This window comes from Schistocerca nitens, chromosome 4 (genome assembly GCF_023898315.1).
Source record: "Schistocerca nitens isolate TAMUIC-IGC-003100 chromosome 4, iqSchNite1.1, whole genome shotgun sequence".
Classification (NCBI taxonomy): Eukaryota; Metazoa; Arthropoda; class Insecta; order Orthoptera; family Acrididae; genus Schistocerca; species Schistocerca nitens.
Genome location: NC_064617.1, coordinates 513574738 through 513592763, shown reverse-complemented (window position 1 = coordinate 513592763; position 18026 = coordinate 513574738). Strand labels below are relative to the sequence as shown.

Sequence of the window (18026 nt, the reverse complement as noted above, 5' to 3'; positions counted from 1 at the left end):
TAGTCAGTTGCTTCCTGATGATGGCCCAGTCATCTGAAAACTAGCTAGAAATAAACAACAATCAGCAAAACAAAGCAGTTTACTTGTTATTCAACAGTAAATATGGAATTGTTCTAACAAAAAGTGACAGAAGAAGGCATAAACCAGTTTACAACACTTATTTATATCGATGACATTACTGCACTGAGGATTTTATGTGACATATTATTTGATATTAGTAACAATGTATATGTCAATCAGTGTTAAGATATTTTGTCAATGGAACAGAATGAACTGACCACCAAGAAATCCTTTAGCTGTTCTTAAACTGAACTTTATTAATAGTTAAACTTAATAGCTTCTGACAAGTTACTAAACCCCTCCGCACCCTGGAACATAAGAAAACACAGTGGTTGCCGACCTAGCAGATGGCCCTACCCCTCCACAGGTTCAGCCTGGTCCATCGTCCAGTGCTGCCACTACCACTGTTGCGGTTGTGACTCCAAAGCATCCTCATGCCACAAAATCTAAAGAAAGCATCAACTGCTGATGAAAATGGGAAGAAAGCAGGCTGACATAGACCATGTCACTCTCTCTGATGTCACTCAGAATTCATCTTCAGAACCTTGATGTCTGCATGGGGCACTTATCTCACCCCAAGACTGAGCCTTCAAGCATTCTGGGCTCCCCTCCCTGATGGAGAGCCAGAGTGAAATGCTACCCCATTGATAAGTTGCTCCTATACTACAGTGGAACATTAATGGGTTCAGGACACATGTAGAGGAATGCCCCATGTTTGTGTTTGTAGGAAATGCATTTTAAATCATCTGATGCCCACTGCACTATGAGGCTAAGCCCTCCATCACAAGGATGACCTGACTGGGGAAAGGGCCAAGAGAGGGGTCGCTATGTTTGTGAATAATGCGTTCCACTCCTCCGCTCTCCCCTGGCTACTGACCTGCAAGCAGTTGAAATTCATGAGAGTCAGAGGATCACTGCTTGCTAAATTTATTTCCGCAAGATGCGATAGACTCTAAGGCTATCACAGATCTTATACGGGGTGTATATGACCCGGTAAAATCGGGAGATATGGGAAAAACCTGGGAATTTTTTCATCCGGGAGAAAACCGGGAAAAACCCGGGAATTTTTTAGAATTCTGGGAATTTTTCATTGTTTTAGTTTTCAGTTAAATTTTTGTAATTTTGACTGGTAAGAACCGATACTCTAACAAAGGATATTACTGTATCCCACTACTGCAGAATATTACTTCAACAATAAAACATAAACGAGAGGAGAAAATGAAAATAACTTAAAATACAAAGGAAATGCGCCTAAAACGACGACACACAGTGCTCATGCAAGCTTTTGCCAACAGCAAAATGTGTCAAAGGCTTTAGGAAGACTGCAATGCTTCATAACAACAAATTGCCTCCGATGAGTGTGAAGTCACAACTGTTTACATTAGATTTGTTTTAGCAGTTACAACCGGTCTCATGCTCATGCGCAGTTGAGTCGCGATTAAGCAGTAGATTCTCCCGCTTCTGGCTGTGCAAGTAGTCGCAGCAAGCAGCTAGATGCTACTGGGAAGAGGGGGCTCCAAATTTGTATTCTTGAGGGGAAAAAAAACTTGTTTCACAAAGCGCCTAGCATCCGGTGCACGTTTGTCTATTGATTATTTGTATGATTTTGAAATGCTTCCCTGTTGATTTTTGAACACATTTTAAGTTGATTTCTGAATGAATCATAAGTTGATTTTTGAAAGTGTGCATAGTGTACATGATGTCTCTGTCAGGAGAATCCTCGTCACATCTAGACATAAACTTTCCGCAGACGAAAGGGGACAGGGCTATATGAACTGAGCGGAGTAAAGCCAATGGATGAATGTCAATCGCTGTCTGATAATGTGGTTGACTGGGTTTGCGAATGATAGCATTGTTATAATTACTAGCGAAATCAGCCGGCCACGGTGGCCGAGCGTTTCTAGGCGCTTCAGTCCGGAACCGCGCGACTGCTATGGTCGCAGGTTCGAATCCTGCCTCGGGCATGGATGTGTGTGATGTCCTTAGGTTAGTTAGGTTTAAGTAGTTCTAAGTTCTAGGGGACTGATGACCTCAGATGTTTAGTCCCATAGTGCTCAGAGCCATTTGAACTAGCGAAATCCATAGATTCAGACTACCAGAATGGAAATAAACGACTGACAGGAATAACAGTGTGTCCAAGAAAATGAAATTTTAGCAGAAAGGACCAATTGTACAGTCCCCGACTAGCAGCCGCTTAAGTTCTATTCTGGAAGTAACATGGAAAACGTGTTGTAAGAACATGTAATAACGGCTAACCGGGAAACAATCGCGGGATAAAACCTGTGATTCTGGCAGGGTTTGTGAAGTTAATCGGTGAACAAATTTTGACAATGGCAGGAATAGCTGCAGAATTGGTGATGACAAGATTGTTTGTTAGAACGAGGAAGTAGAAGAAACTGGGACATCACACAAATTATGCAAGAATAAGAAGATTCTAAATTTATATAAAAATTTCTTAATACTACTTTTCAATCTCATGCTTGAGAAGCTGGTGCATATGAATGAAATGTGAAGCTATATCCTAACATAAAGCTTTTTGCTTGTAGTAGGCCTAATAGGCGTTTGATATTGGCACTTCGTGAATTATATTCTGTCGTTTTATAGAAATGGCCATTTGTGCCAAAACAGTCTTGTTTATTTGGTGTGTCTTACAAAATTGCTCCAATATTAGAAAGGCCTCTTTTGTTTTATCTAACAAACAGTGACAAAATAGACGTAATCAGATCGAGAAATTACACCAGTCTTGGGTGTTATTTGTGTTAACAGCTTTTTCAGTATTAGATAACGACATTTAGATTTTTCATGTAACAAATCGTTTGATGAAGTAATAGATTCTTTTGCAGAAAGGAAAGCATGCCATATAAAGCTGTAGCAAGATTAGAGAGAGAGAAAAAAAAATGCTAGGAGATAAGGATTGAAGAAATAGGTACTTTCTTGCTTGTCTCTTTTCTTTATTGGTTTTAATTGTCCTGTATTTAATTTCATATCACACAAAACAGCAAGTTATTAGCTAATAGGCAATAAAGAGTGCAGGTTTTCTGAAGAATTCTTGTTCTCCTGATTACAAATAATCCCATCCACTATTAATTGCAAGATTTTTTTAAAGAGGGGCAGGCTGTCAAACCAGCCGACTGGGAGCAGGAGAGGCACCACAGGACATTTCACTTTCCACTGTCCTGAATATAGTTTGATGGCAGCCAGTACAAAATGCACACGTTTCAATTCCACAGAGCGAAATACAGTGACGTGCGATAGAAGAATGCTTTATGAAGAGGCGTGGCACTGCACTTTGCCACACTTAAGACCAAATAACATGTTTTACATTTCCTCGAACACATATGTTTTATATTTCAGACTTTTCAGAAAGATGTGCGCTACAAGATGAACATATTTTTGAAAATTCGATGCCGCGCGGGATTAGCCGAGCGGTCTAAGGCGCTGCAGTCATGGACTGTGCGGCTGGTTCCGGCGGAGGTTAGAGTCCTCCCTCGGGCATGGGTGTGTGTGTTTGCCCTTAGGATAATTTAGGTTAAGTAGTGTGTAAGCTTAGGGACTGATGACCTTAGCAGTTAAGTCCCATAAGATTTCACACACATTTGAAAATTCGATTTTTTTTAGTATTGACCCGGTTCGCAAATATCGTAGATATGGGGCTGATGGGTAGAGCAGTCTGAGTTGTAGTGGATAGTCTTCACCTGACCCATGTTTACATTTAACGATTTTGTGGTTTCCCGTTTGTTTACTCTCATGTCAAATGAAAACAAAACAGATATCTGTGGCCGGGAGCTATCAAGTGAATTAAAATACATTCACATAATTACGGAAGGCTAAAATATCTCATTAGTTTCAGATTTTATTTTATTTCCACCTTTCTGACTGTCAAGCATTAATCGCCTTGCAGAACAATGATGTTATTTTTGTCTGTTTGCTAAATAAATTTGACTTTATTAACCTTTTCCACAGAGGCAGTCAATGTATTTGAAACGAAATGTTTAATTCCACGTTACTGACTAGTTTCAACTGTTTGCTGCATTTCAAGTGCACGTTTTCACCTTCTAGCACATATGGCATTATGCCATTATGCCATAATAAAGAACTAAACATGATATAATACTGTACTGGTGCTCCAAGAAAATTTGCATCCCGAAAACGACACTGAAAAGCTTCATATCAGGTTGAGGTCTACTTGATTGGGAATCTGGACATACAAATGTGCACTTTAAATGTGCACATTTTAGTATGGTTCACGAAATTCTGATGCTTTTGGAGTATCCGCTGATGTCTTGTTTCTTTTATGACATAATGTATGATCCTTCAATGTTTTACACGTATGTACATACGGGCTTCCTACGTCATGGTAACTGCGCAAGTGCGGTGACACCTGTTATCAGTGCTCTCTGGCAACTGCTGAAACGAATCTATTTCTAACAGGTCGTGGGCAAATATTCCGAATGGTTGTTTGAAAAGCATTACTGTCAAAGTAAATATCCTTTTACATAAGTTGAACTATGTGCGAGAATGTACCATGAATTTCTTAAATCACAGAGTGTTTGACTCTCATTTAAAAATCACCTCTTTGATGACGAGCCATTTAGAAGAATTTTGAACCCTGAAGATCAGACATTTGTCATTGTTAAATATTTTACTGTCACATTTGCGTGATTCTTAAAGTGTAACACGCGCAAAAAATATCAACATTATATGCGAAATCTTAGCTTCTCTTGCAGCTTATTAACTTTAGAGACCAATATTATTTGTGAAAGCTTTTCTTTTCTTGTAGCAACACTATGTATATTAATTTAAAGTACATATTAACTTTCCCTGTTTGTGTGTTCATGCTACGTAACAGTGATGTTGCTGTTGGCTGACTACATCATGTGTCCTATTCTCTGAATATCCGTTGTCATTGACTGCCGAGATCACGTGACATGAGCTATGACTGGTTTACAGAAATGCATCGCAATCTCGATTTCAATTATTCAGAAAGTTACATGCGGTGTTTGGTGGAATTCCAATGTATACAGGGCTATTACAAATGATTGAAGCGATTTCATAAGTTCACTGTAGCTCCATTCATTGACATATGGTCACGACACACTACAGATACGTAGAAAAACTCATAAAGTTTTGTTCGGCTGAAGCCGCACTTCAGGTTTCTGCTGCCAGAGCGCTCGAGAGCGCAGTGAGACAAAATGGCGGCAGGAGCCGAGAAAGCGTATGTCGTGCTTGAAATGCACTCACATCAGTCAGTCATAACAGTGCAGTGACACTTCAGGACTAAGTTCAACAAAGATCCACCAACTGCTAACTCCATTTGGCGATGGTATGCGCAGTTTAAAGCTTCTGGATGCCTCTGTAAGGGGAAATCAACGGGTCAGCCTGCAGTGAGCGAAGAAACGGTTGAACGCATGCGGGCAAGTTTCATGCGTAGCCCGCGGAAGTCGTCGAATAAAGCAAGCAGGGAGCTAAACGTACCACAGCCGACGGTTTGGAAAATCTTACGGAAAAGGCTAAAGCAGAAGCCTTACCTTTTACAATTGCTACAAGCCCTGACACCCGATGACAAAGTCAAACACTTTGAATTTTCGGCGCGGTTGCAACAGCTCATGGAAGAGGATGCGTAACTTGTTTTCAGTGATGAAGCAACATTTTTTCTTAATGGTGAAGTGAACAGACGCAATGTGTGAATCTGGGCGGTAGAGAATCCTCACGCATTCGTGCAGCAAATTCGCAATTCACCGAAAGTTAACGTGTTTTGTGCAATCTCACGGTTTAAAGTTTACGGCCCCTTTTTCTTCTGCGAAAAAAACGTTACAGGACACGTGTATCTGGACATGCTGGAAAATTGGCTCATGCCACAACTGGAGACCGACAGCGCCGACTTCATCTTTGAACAGGATGGTGCTCCACCGCACTTCCATCATGATGTTCGGCATTTCTTAAACAGGAGATTGGAAAACCGATGGATTGGTCGAGGTGGAGATCATGATCAGCAATTCATGTCATGGCCTCCACACTCTCCCGACTTAACCCCATGCGATTTCTTTCTGTGGGGTTATGTGAAAGATTCAGTGTTTAAACCTCCTCTACCAAGAAACGTGCCAGAACTGCGAGCTCGCATCAACGATGCTTTCGAACTCATTGATGGGGACATGCTGCGCCGAGTGTGGGAGGAACTTGATTATCGGCTTGATGTCTGCCGAATCACTAAAGGGGCACATATTGAACATTTGTGAATGCCTAAAAAAACTTTTTGAGTTTTTGTATGTGTGTGCAAAGCATTGTGAAAATATCCCAAATAATAAAGTTATTGTAGAGCTGTGAAATCGCTTTAATCATTTGTAATAACCCTGTACTTTCGTAATACGAAAATACGTAACGTACATGTTGCTGCACATCAAAGATATTTTCAAAAGTCTTTTTTTCTTTGAGTTTCGTTTTCTAAAGTGCTGGGAAATTCTACGCTCTTGTATAAAACCTTAACCATTCAAAGGATTGATGAGGGGAAAATATAAAACTTCCTAGCAGATTAAAACTGTGTGCCAGACCGAGACTCGAACTCGGGACCATTGCCTTTTGCGGGCAGGTGCTCTACCGACTGAGCTACCCAAGCACGACTCACGCAATATCCTTTCTTTCAGGAGTGCTAGTTCTGCAAGGTTTGCAGGAGAGCTTCTGTAAAGTTTGGAAGGTAGGAGACAAGGTACTGGCGGAAGTAAAGATGTTGAGGACGGGGCGTGAGTCGTGCTTGGGTAGCTCAGTCGGTAGAGCAGCTGCCTGTGAAAGGCAAAGGTCCCGAGTTCAAGTGTCGGTCTGGCACACAGTTTTAATCTTCCAGGAAGTTTCATATCAGTGCACTCTCCGCTGCAGAGTGAAAATCTCATTCAGGGAAAATATACTCTCACTTAATATGGAAAAAGCGTGTTTTCACCTGGGAGAAAGTGTATTTTTAACCAGGAAATCTGGGAATTTTTCTTCCTTGTCTGCATATACACCCTGTTATAGGACAAGTGCCCCAACCGTTTCTGCTACTGGGAGACTTCAATGCCCATCATGGATTGTGGGACTTGGCCTTGACTTTTTCTGCTCTCTGGCCCTCGTGGACTTTGTTTAGTGGGAAGTCACTGATGACCTACATTCCAATGACCACTTTCCACTCTGCTTTCAGTTACTGGATGGAGCTCTCCCTGAATGATAGTGGCTGAGCCAACTGGCTGCTGTTCAGCCAGCTGGCTATTTTTGAATGTCGCAGCAGCACCCAGGAGTGGGTGGACAACATCACAAGAGTGATCCACTATGCTGCTGACATCTCTATCCTGAAGTCCTCAGGTCATCTTTGGAGCCAACCTGTCCCTTGGTGGATTGATGAGTGCCGTTCAGGACTCCGGGTCAGGTGTGCGGCTCTGTGATGGTTTCAGTGCCATCCAATGGTGGAAAATCTTGTAGCCTTTTGATTGTGAGGGCCAGGGCTCATTGCCTCATCAAAGATAGAAAGAAAGTGTAATGAAAAGCGTTTCTGGACTCTTTAATCAACCATACCACCTGTTCTACTACAGTATGGGAAGCCATCAGGTGGATTTCTGATAAAGTCAATCAGTTACCTATAACAGCACTGTTTACACACGGTGTCTCCAAACGACACCTGGAGATGGCGCACAGACAATGAGAGAGCATTTTGTACTGACTACTGCCCCTGCCAGCCAGGATGCAGTGTCAGTCATTACCATGCTGCCATGGAGAGGGTTGAGTTGGACTTCTGGTCGACCAATTTCAAGTCCTATAACTGCCCATTCCCCATGTGGGAGCTGGGTGCTTCCTGACGCTCATGGTATGGCCCCCGGTCATGACCAAATCTGATACATTGTGCTACAACACATTGTACATTGTACAGGTCAGCAAGACCTTCTTACATGAAGATCATTCATGCTGAACACCACGAGGTGATCAGGCTGGTCACGGGTGCTCACAGTACCAGCCCCGTACCCTGTCCCTGTGCTGAGGCTAGTGAACCACCACACTTACCATTTGGTGTCAACACCTCTTGGTGTGCAAGGTCTTTGCTGCCCCCAATTCACAAGCATCCTGTACCATTGCTTGTCCAGCTATGGAATGACTCTTTACCAATTGTCTATGGGCAACGAGGTCGTTCGGGATCCGTGCAAAGTGTGTGCTGGAGCCCTTGGTATGGGGCACATACAGACTCAGATCCAGGAGTTTAACTTACTGTGACCCTGGTTACTGCAGAGGCCCTGAATAATTTTAGACTGAACTCTGGTTTATGTTTGTAACACAATATTTTCTGACATTTTAAAGAGCACCATGCCTATGTGTAGCTGTATTCAAGGATGGATGTAAATAGGAGTATTCTGTTGGCTTCTGTGTTGTTTTCCCTGATCATGTCCTCAAGATTTGTTTGTCTCTAGGCTTCATTGCCTTTGATGTTGAATTATTTGTGATCATGATAGCTCTAGAGCAGATGAGGTGTGCCATGCCTACTAAAATCCTCATGTATTCTGCTCTCTGAATGCCCTTCTGTCTCTGTGATGCTTCTATCCATCCGCTAAGGTAGTCCAGGACATGCAGTACCCCCTTCTCTGCTTACAAAGGCTGGCAAAGGAGGTGTCTCTCTGCTGGGTGTCAGGGCACATGGATATTGGTGGGAATGAAAGGAAAGTTGTAGTAGGGAAGGAGACTTGTCGTGATCCTCAGTGTGCATCCACTGGTATGCTGTCACTTCACTCTTGATGTACAGATCCATGTGTGAATGGGTAGAAGAGTGGCTGGAAGTGAAAGACAATAAGCTGCATCTTGTAAAGTCCATGACACAGCTGTGTCTCTTTCAAATTACCCAGGCGGGATGGGGTTCTCCATACTCGTCTTTGCAAAGGCCACAGCCCATGATGGATGGCTTCTTGCTCCAGCAAGAGGACCCTTCAATGTGCGGTGCTTGTGGCGTACAGATCACTGTATGCAACAGTTTACTAGGCTGTGTTTTGTTTTCAGACCAGAAGGCAGCAGATTTGCTGACAAGTCTGCCATATATTTTAAGTGACATTAAAATAAATGTGGTTAAAGTTCTAAGGTTTTGTGATATGTCCAACTTTTTTCATAAGATCTTGGGGACATGTTCTTAATGTATTAACTGAGTGAGCCCTCACCCAAGTTTTTTGTAATTGGTGAGCCAGCCACATTTCCCGGTGCTGCTATTTCAGCTCTTCTCTCATATTTCTTGTTCCACATTGGGTTTAAGCACTGTTGAGGTATTTTACAGACAGGCTCGCCCTTGTTTTTTGTAAGTGGTTAGCCAGTCACATTTCACCATGCTGTTATTTTAAATCCTCTGTTTTCCTTAAGTTTTAATTCTAAATATAGCATCTTACACCCTTTCTCCAAGGTCTTATGGCATGTGAGATGCAGTTATTGTGTGGGTCAATGCGAATAGGTGCAAGTGAGTGTCATTTTGTAGGTTTACTGCTGCCAGTGTGACACCATTTTTAGCTCTTTTATCCCCGTTTGTTTCTTTTAATATTTGTAATGGTGCTTGATAACCTCAGAGTTGAATGCCCATTAACTCAAAAACAAACACACACAATTTGTATTAAATGCTTTTAGACGTGGAAAACTTTAGCTTGACATGATGAGCCATCCCAAAAGTTACCCTATATGACGTTATGGAATGAAAGTAATTGCAGTCTGCTAACTTTTATATTTTTATATCACCTCTATTTCACAACATCTGCATTGCAAATAACGATTTGTTTAGGGACTTTATAAGTTCTGTAGTATGTTGCTCTTGATTGAATTTGCAATCCCATGAATTTAACTCTGTCAGCCTCTTCTATGAGCTTGTCGCCATATTTCAGACATATGCTGGGAGGAAACATCTTACAAGTTCTAAACTGTGTTCAGTTTGTCTTTTCAAAGTTTGGTGACAAAGAACTGGTTACGAACCATTTATTAATATCCATGAAAATTTCATTTACTGATCTTTTTAAAGTTGCACTATGTTTGATATTTATTGCAATGTTTGTATCACCTGCAAACTAAATTATCTTGGCCTCTGGTAAATGTTACTAATGAAAGGTCATTAACATGTGCAAAAATATAGGGATATTAAGATGGAATCTTGTGGGAAACCACATGTAATCAGTTCCCAGTTAGATGATGACTAAGCATGACTCTTTCCTGTTGACACTCTTTGTTTCCTGTCAGAGATATGAATTGAACAATTTTGTGGCAGTTTCTGTTACACCAAAAGATAATGTGAGTTGCACCAAAAGATACAGTGACGTACACAGTCAGATGACATTTGAAGATCACAGAATACACCACTAGCATGTAATTTAGTGCCTAACAAATTAAGCACAGTATCGGAACTCTTTACAAATCCAAACTGTAATTGACAATATATTATTTGTTGTCAGCTTGTTAAAAGCCACTGATATAATACCTTTATGAAAAATTTAAGAATGCTGGAAAAAGTGAAATTGGGCAGAAGCTTGGTGGTATTTATTTCGTCACTTTTATACAGGGTGAAAAGTATTTAAACCAACAAACTCTGGGAGGTTGTAGGGGACATCAAAACAAATATTTTTCCCTAATGTCATTTTTTCGTATGAGGATTATTTAAACCGGTGGAGGCCGTACTACGCTCGTCAGTTGTTAGATGCCGTATTACGATCTTCAGTTGTTAGAGGGCGTATTGCGCTCTTCAGTTGTAGGCAACTGCTGTCCACCAGTGTAGTAGTGCATTGTCTCTGTTTACTAATGGAGCGATACACCTGGAGTGAGTACACTTATATGGTTGGTGTGGATTACGTAGAGCACCACAACGGATGAGCTGCACAGCGGGTTTATCAACAACAATATCCTAATTGCCATATCCCGCATCATACGACCGTTGCTGCTGTGTACCAACGTATGCGAGAGACTGGGTCATTTAGCAGATTACCTGGACAGGGACGCTGTCGCACGGTAAGAACGCTGCAATTTGAGGAAGCTGTCTTGCAGCATGTGGAGCGGGATCCTTCAATCCGTGTGGTTCTTTGTTAATGTGTGGGTTGGTGTTGTTGGGACTGTTTAATTGGGCCGTATCTGCTACCTAGGCCATTAAATGGCCGGCACTATTACAATTTTCTCGCCAGAGCTTTGCCAGAATTGCTGGAAGATGTCCCGCTCCCTACAAGACAACGCATGTAGTTCCAACATAACGCATGACGGGGCGCCGGCACATTTCGGTCGTCGTGTGCGTCGATTCCTGGACCGACGGTTTCCAGAAACATGGATTGGCAGAGGTGGTCCTGTACCATGGCCTGCTCAATCCCCAGACATGTCCCCTCTAGACTTTTTTGTGTGGGGCTAGATGCGCAACCCTGTTTACGCAACTCCTGTTGCATCAGAAGAGGATCTGGTTGCCCGGATAGTAGCTGCAGCATGAACAATTCAGGATACTCCTGGGGTTTTTGCCCATGTCAGACAGAACATGATCCGACTGTGTAACCTTTGTTTACATGTCAATGGAGGCATTTTTGAAAATCTACTGTAATTGAAATTTGGTTGTGTTAATGTGTTGTCTCTTGGTCATAAAAAAATGGAAAAGTGTTTGTTGGTTTAATTAATTTGCGACCACAGAAATCTTCCTCTACTGGTTTAAATATTCCTCATAGGAAAAAATGACATTAGGGAAAAATATTTGTTTTGATGTCCCCTACAACCTCCCAGAGTTTGTCGGTTTAAACACTTTTCGCCCTGTAGAGGCTTAACTTCAACTGATCTGGAAATATTTCAGTGATAGTGGTTAGATAAATAATTTAATATGTTATTAAACTCAGAAAAACACTCTTTAATTAACTGATATTTTATCATAACCACTTGTGTTTTTGATTTTGAAGATTTTCTGTTGGACATTGCTTCTCCCTGTGTAGTATGGGCCATATTCATATTACTGATGTTATTTATGGTGGCTAATGTGAGATATTTCATGACAGCATTTACTGACCGCAACAAGCCCATCTTTTCAGTGACATTTATGAAATGCTTGTTAAAAAAATATTGTGACACAATATGCAGTTGGTACCAATACATGCATATCTGTTACCGATATATTATTTACTGTTAACACTATCTCCTCATCCTCACACCTGGTTCCGCTAGTTTCATCATTTACTATATCCCATATTGTCTCTATTTTGTTACCAGATGCAACTATCTTTTTTGTGTAATGCAGTAGCTGTGATGTCTGTTTTACTATTATCAGTATTTTGTGGTATGCCTTGCAGTGAGCTATAACATTATCATTGTTGTCATCATCATGGTGGCTGTTTGTCACTGACAGATAGTTTTCTTTTTGTGCTGCAAGGTACATTTATTCTGTGAGTAATTCATGAATTTTTGTAGACAGTTGTGAACTAGGTTACTTTTGGGAGAGAATAGTTTTCACTTAGGTAAGGGTTTATTTATTAATAAATTTATTGTATTTTCTATTCATGTCATGAGGACTGTATTCCTCAGTCCAGTTTATGTTTTTAAGGAGTTTCCTAAAATAACAAATTTTCTAGCATACAGACTTTTCTTCTGAAGACAGATCTAATAGATTTTGTATCCTTATTAGCATTAAAACTGAATATAAGGGAATGCATGTCACGATCTGACAGGCCATGGGCAGTTGCTTTTGTAATATAATTTCTTTCATTAGGCTCTTTTTCCAGTTAGCTACCCTGGAAGGAAATGTGTGTGTGGGTGGAGGGGTAAAAATTGTAGACCAAGACCATGGCTTGACTGCTGGAGCAGGTTCAAAATGTATGAAAGTTGCACTAATTATGCAGAGGTGAAGAGACTCACACAGGATAGACTAATGTGGAGATCTACATCAAACCAATTGTTGGACTGAAGACCACAAAAGTTTGGAAATTTATAGAATTAAGTTGAGTGATAATGTTAACAAGAGCAATAAAGTCTTACTGGAAGAGTTTTATAGGAAATCTATATTAAATCACCAGTAACCACTATTTCGTTATTTTTAACTTTTAAATAGGCCAATAGAGCTACACAGAGACTTATGGACAGATTAAAATTACCCGCAGATGCTGAGTATACACATACTGTTATAAAGGACTCATTGGGAAATTCTACTTCTTTTGCAGATACTTCCATATGCTGATCAAAGCAGAGCTTATTTCTGTAGTCTTAAATTTATGACAATTTCAGATGAATATGGCAGCTTCCCCTTTCATCATTTCTGCTCTCCAGAAGTGAGATTCTAACCTAAATCCAATAACCTTTAACATACCTATGTCAGTGGTCACATTATGATGATGTCAGTGGTCACGTTATCTTCAGAGAGGCAGATTGTGTCAGGTGGGTTTGATGACTCTAATTCATCAATGCAAATAAGTAGTTGATTAATTTTACTCTTCAGTGCTCAAACCATCTGATGCAATAAGAATATCTGGCATTTCACACTGATTTCCTCCTCAAACAAAATGTTTGTTTCAGTTCTGGCTCCTCATAAAACTTGGTTTCTCTCTGTCCTCCGTTCCTTAAAAATGGTGCTGCTCTGAAATCTGTAATGACTAGTATCTTACCACTTGAGACAGTGCTTTCGTTTGGTTTCTGCTATTAGCCTGACCAGTGTATGCTTCCTTTTTTGTGTTGAGGGAAACTGATTCTACATCTGCATCTATATCTACATACATACATTGTCAGCTACTGTAGCCCGCATCTCGTGGTCGTGCGGTAGCGTTCTCGCTTCCCACGCCCGGGTTCCCGGGTTCGATTCCCGGCGGGATCAGGGATTTTCTCTGCCTCGTGATGGCTGGGTGTTGTGTGATGTCCTTAGGTTAGTTAGGTTTAAGTAGTTCTAAGTTCTAGGGGACTGATGACCATAGCTGTTAAGTCCCATAGTGCTCAGAGCCATATCTACTGTATGGTGTGTGGCGGAAGGTACCCTGTACCACTACTAGTCATTTCCTTTCGTGTTACACTCTCAAATTGAAGGAGGAAAAAAAGAACTGTCTGTATGCCTGCATATGAGCTCTAATTTCTCTTATCTTATCTTTGGGGTCCTTAAGTGAAATGTATGTTGGTGGCAGTAGGATCATTTTGCAGTCAGCTTCAGATGCTGGTTCTCTAAATTTTCTCAATGGTGTTCCTTGAAAAGAATGTTGTCATCCCTCCAGGGATTCCAATTTGAGTTCCTGAAACATCTTTGTAATACTTATATGTTTCTCAGATCTATCGGTAACAAATCAAGCAGCCCACCTCTGAGTTGCTTCAATGTGTTCCTTTGATCTGACCTGGTGCAGACCCCAAACACTCAAGCAGTACTCAGTAACATCTGGAGGACCTTTCTTTCATGTTATCTCACACAGAATTTATTTAGAAGGCCACTGTTCTATTATAGGAAACGTTTCGTGTAATCTTAAATAGTATGTAGAGGCATGTTCTTTGATGGTAGTGTACAATCCTTGTGAGTGATCACTTCAACTGTTTGTTCTGACCACAGGAGGCTGAATTGTGACAGTTAGTTTCTGTCAAAGCTGATATATGAAAATCGACTTCCAAGCCATCGGATAGCCAGCTCCTCCTTGGTATTCCATCCTTTATCACAGTGTGTTTGGTGGGCAAAGCTCGACGCAACTGTTGATGTCAGCAAGCCATTGAAATGGTAACCAATACAGGCAAATCTGTTACGACTAATGTCAATGAGTTCATTAATGGAAGATTTTAATGATAAGCATAAATATGAACATGGGAGAGGTTGAAAAAATCAGCCTATCAGTTGCAAATAAAGGTTTATTGGGATTCTTGACCTTGGTTTCAGTAATTACAAAATTATGTTCTTCAGGAGTTATAATGGACCCTGAAAATTACATTAGTGATTACAAAAATATTTTAAACAAAACAGAAGTAACAGTAGCAGACAAAAAATTGTAAGATAAATGTACTCACTTGTTACATCACATCCTAATAAAGTACATAGAATAAGACTAGACAGTTCGTCATATAGGACATTCATCTGAAGAACAAAAAATCACAAGACATAGCTTAAGACCGTAGCAACATAGCATTTCAAGCTTGAAGATTAAATGCCGAATGTAGTAGTCCATTGACACAAGACTCTTATTGGAGTAAAACTGGACTTATGCAGGGTGTTACAAAAAGGTACGGCCAAACTTTCAGGAAACATTCCTCACACACAAATAAAGAAAAGATGTTATGTGGACATGTGTCCGGAAACGCTTAATTTCCATGTTAGAGCTCATTTTAGTTTCGTCAGTATGTACTGTACTTCCAGTACTAGCATCAAGCACATCAGTACGTAGCATCAACAGGTTAGTGTTCACCACGAACGTGGTTTTGCAGTCAGTGCAATGTTTACAAATGCAGAGTTGGCAGATGCCCATTTGATGTATGGATTAGCATGGGGCAATAGCCGTGGCGCGGTACGTTTGTATCGAGACAGATTTCCAGAATGAAGGTGTCCCGACAGGAAGACGTTCGAAGCAATTGATCGGCGTCTTAGGGAGCACGGAACATTCCAGCCTATGACTCACGACTGGGGAAGACCTAGAACGACGAGGACACCTGCAATGGATGAGGCAATTCTTCATGCAGTTGATAACCCTAATGTCAGCGTCAGAGAAGTTGCTGCTGTACAAGGTAATGTTGACCATGTCACTGTATGGAGAGTGCTACGGGAGAACCAGTTGTTTCCGTACCATGTACAGCGTGTGCAGGCACTATCAGCAGCTGATTGGCCTCCACGGGTACACTTCTGCGAATGGTTCATCCAACAATGTGTCAATCCTCATTTCAGTGCAAATCTACATCTACATCTACATCTACATTCATACTCCGCAAGCCACCCAACGGTGTGTGGCGGAGGGCACTTTACGTGCCACTGTCATTACCTCCCTTTCCTGTTCCAGTCGCGTATGGTTCGCGGGAAGAACGACTGTCTGAAAGCCTCCGTGCGCGCTCTAATCTCTCTAATTTTACATTCGTGATCTCCTCGGGAGGTATAAGTAGGGGGAAGCAATATACTCGATACCTCATCCAGAAACGCACCCTCTCGAAACCTGGCGAGCAAGCTACACCGCGATGCAGAGCGCCTCTCTTCCAGAGTCTGCCACTTGAGTTTGCTAAACATCTCCGTAACGCTATCACGGTTACCAAATAACCCTGTGACGAAACGCGCCGCTCTTCTTTGGATCTTCTCTATCTCCTCCGTCAACCCGATCTGGTACGGATCCCACACTGATGAGCAATACTCAAGTATAGGTCGAACGAGTGTTTTGTAAGCCACCTCCTTTGTTGATGGACTACATTTTCTAAGCACTCTCCCAATGAATCTCAACCTGGCACCCGCCTTACCAACAATTAATTTTATATGATCATTCCACTTCAAATCGTTCCGCACGCATACTCCCAGATATTTTACAGAAGTAACTGCTACCAGTGTTTGTTCCGCTATCATATAATCATACAATAAAGGATCCTTCTTCCTATGTATTCGCAATACATTACATTTGTCTATGTTAAGGGACAGTTGCCACTCCCTGCACCAAGTGCCTATCCGCTGCAGATCTTCCTGCATTTCGCTACAATTTTCTAATGCTGCAACTTCTCTGTATACTACAGCATCATCCGCGAAAAGCCGCATGGAACTTCCGACACTATCTACTAGGTCATTTATATATATTGTGAAAAGCAATGGTCCCATAACACTCCCCTGTGGCACGCCAGAGGTTATTTTAACGTCTGTAGATGTCTCTCCATTGATAACAACATGCTGTGTTCTGTTTGCTAAAAACTCTTCAATCCAGCCACACAGCTGGTCTGATATTCCGTAGGCTCTTACTTTGTTTATCAGGCGACAGTGCGGAACTGTATCGAACGCCTTCCGGAAGTCAAGAAAAATAGCATCTACCTGGGAGCCTGTATCTAATATTTTCTGGGTCTCATGAACAAATAACGCGAGTTGGGTCTCACACGATCGCTGTTTCCGGAATCCATGTTGATTCCTACATAGTAGATTCTGGGTTTCCAAAAACACCATGATACTCGAGCAAAAAACATGTTCTACAATTCTACAACAGATCGACGTCAGAGATATAGGTCTATAGTTTTGCGCATCTGCTCGACGACCCTTCTTGAAGACTGGGACTACCTGTGCTCTTTTCCAATCATTTGGAACCCTCCGTTCCTCTAGAGACTTGCGGTACACGGCTGTTAGAAGGGGGGCAAGTTCTTTCGCGTACTCTGTGTAGAATCGAATTGGTATCCCGTCAGGTCCAGTGGACTTTCCTCTGTTGAGTGATTTCAGTTGCTTTTCTATTCCTTGGACACGTATTTCGATGTCAGCCATTTTTTCGTTAGTGCGAGGATTTAGAGAAGGAACTGCAGTGCGGTCTTCCTCTGTGAAACAGCTTTGGAAAAAGGTGTTTAGTATTTCAGCTTTACGCGTGTCGTCCTCTGTTTCAATGCCATCATCATCCCGGAGTGTCTGGATATGCTGTTTCGAGCCACTTACTGATTTAACGTAAGACCAGAACTTCCTAGGATTTTCTGTCAAGTCTGTACATAGAATTTTACTTTCGAATTCACTGAACGCTTCTCGCATAGCCCTCCTTACGCTAACTTTGACATCGCTTAGCTTCTGTTTGTCTGAGAGGTTTTGGCTGCGTTTAAACTTGGAGTGAAGCTCTCTTTGCTTTCGCAGTAGTTTCCTAACTTTGTTGTTGTACCACGGTGGGTTTTTCCCGTCCCTCACAGTTTTACTCGGCACGTACCTGTCTAAAACGCATTTTACGATTGCCTTGAACTTTTTCCATAAACACTCAACATTGTCAGTGTCGGAACAGAAATTTTCGTTTTGATCTGTTAGGTAGTCTGAAATCTGCCTTCTATTACTCTTGCTAAACAGATAAACCTTCCTCCCTTTTTTTATATTCCTATTAACTTCC

General features: G+C 41.4%; 1 protein-coding gene across 4 annotated transcripts in view; it reads left to right on the top strand.

Annotated features, from left to right (window-relative positions):
• LOC126253368 (tRNA pseudouridine synthase-like 1) overlaps positions 1 to 18026 on the top strand; it is an 84487-nt gene that overhangs the window by 50881 nt on the left and 15580 nt on the right. The gene's annotated exons all lie outside the window — the stretch shown is intronic.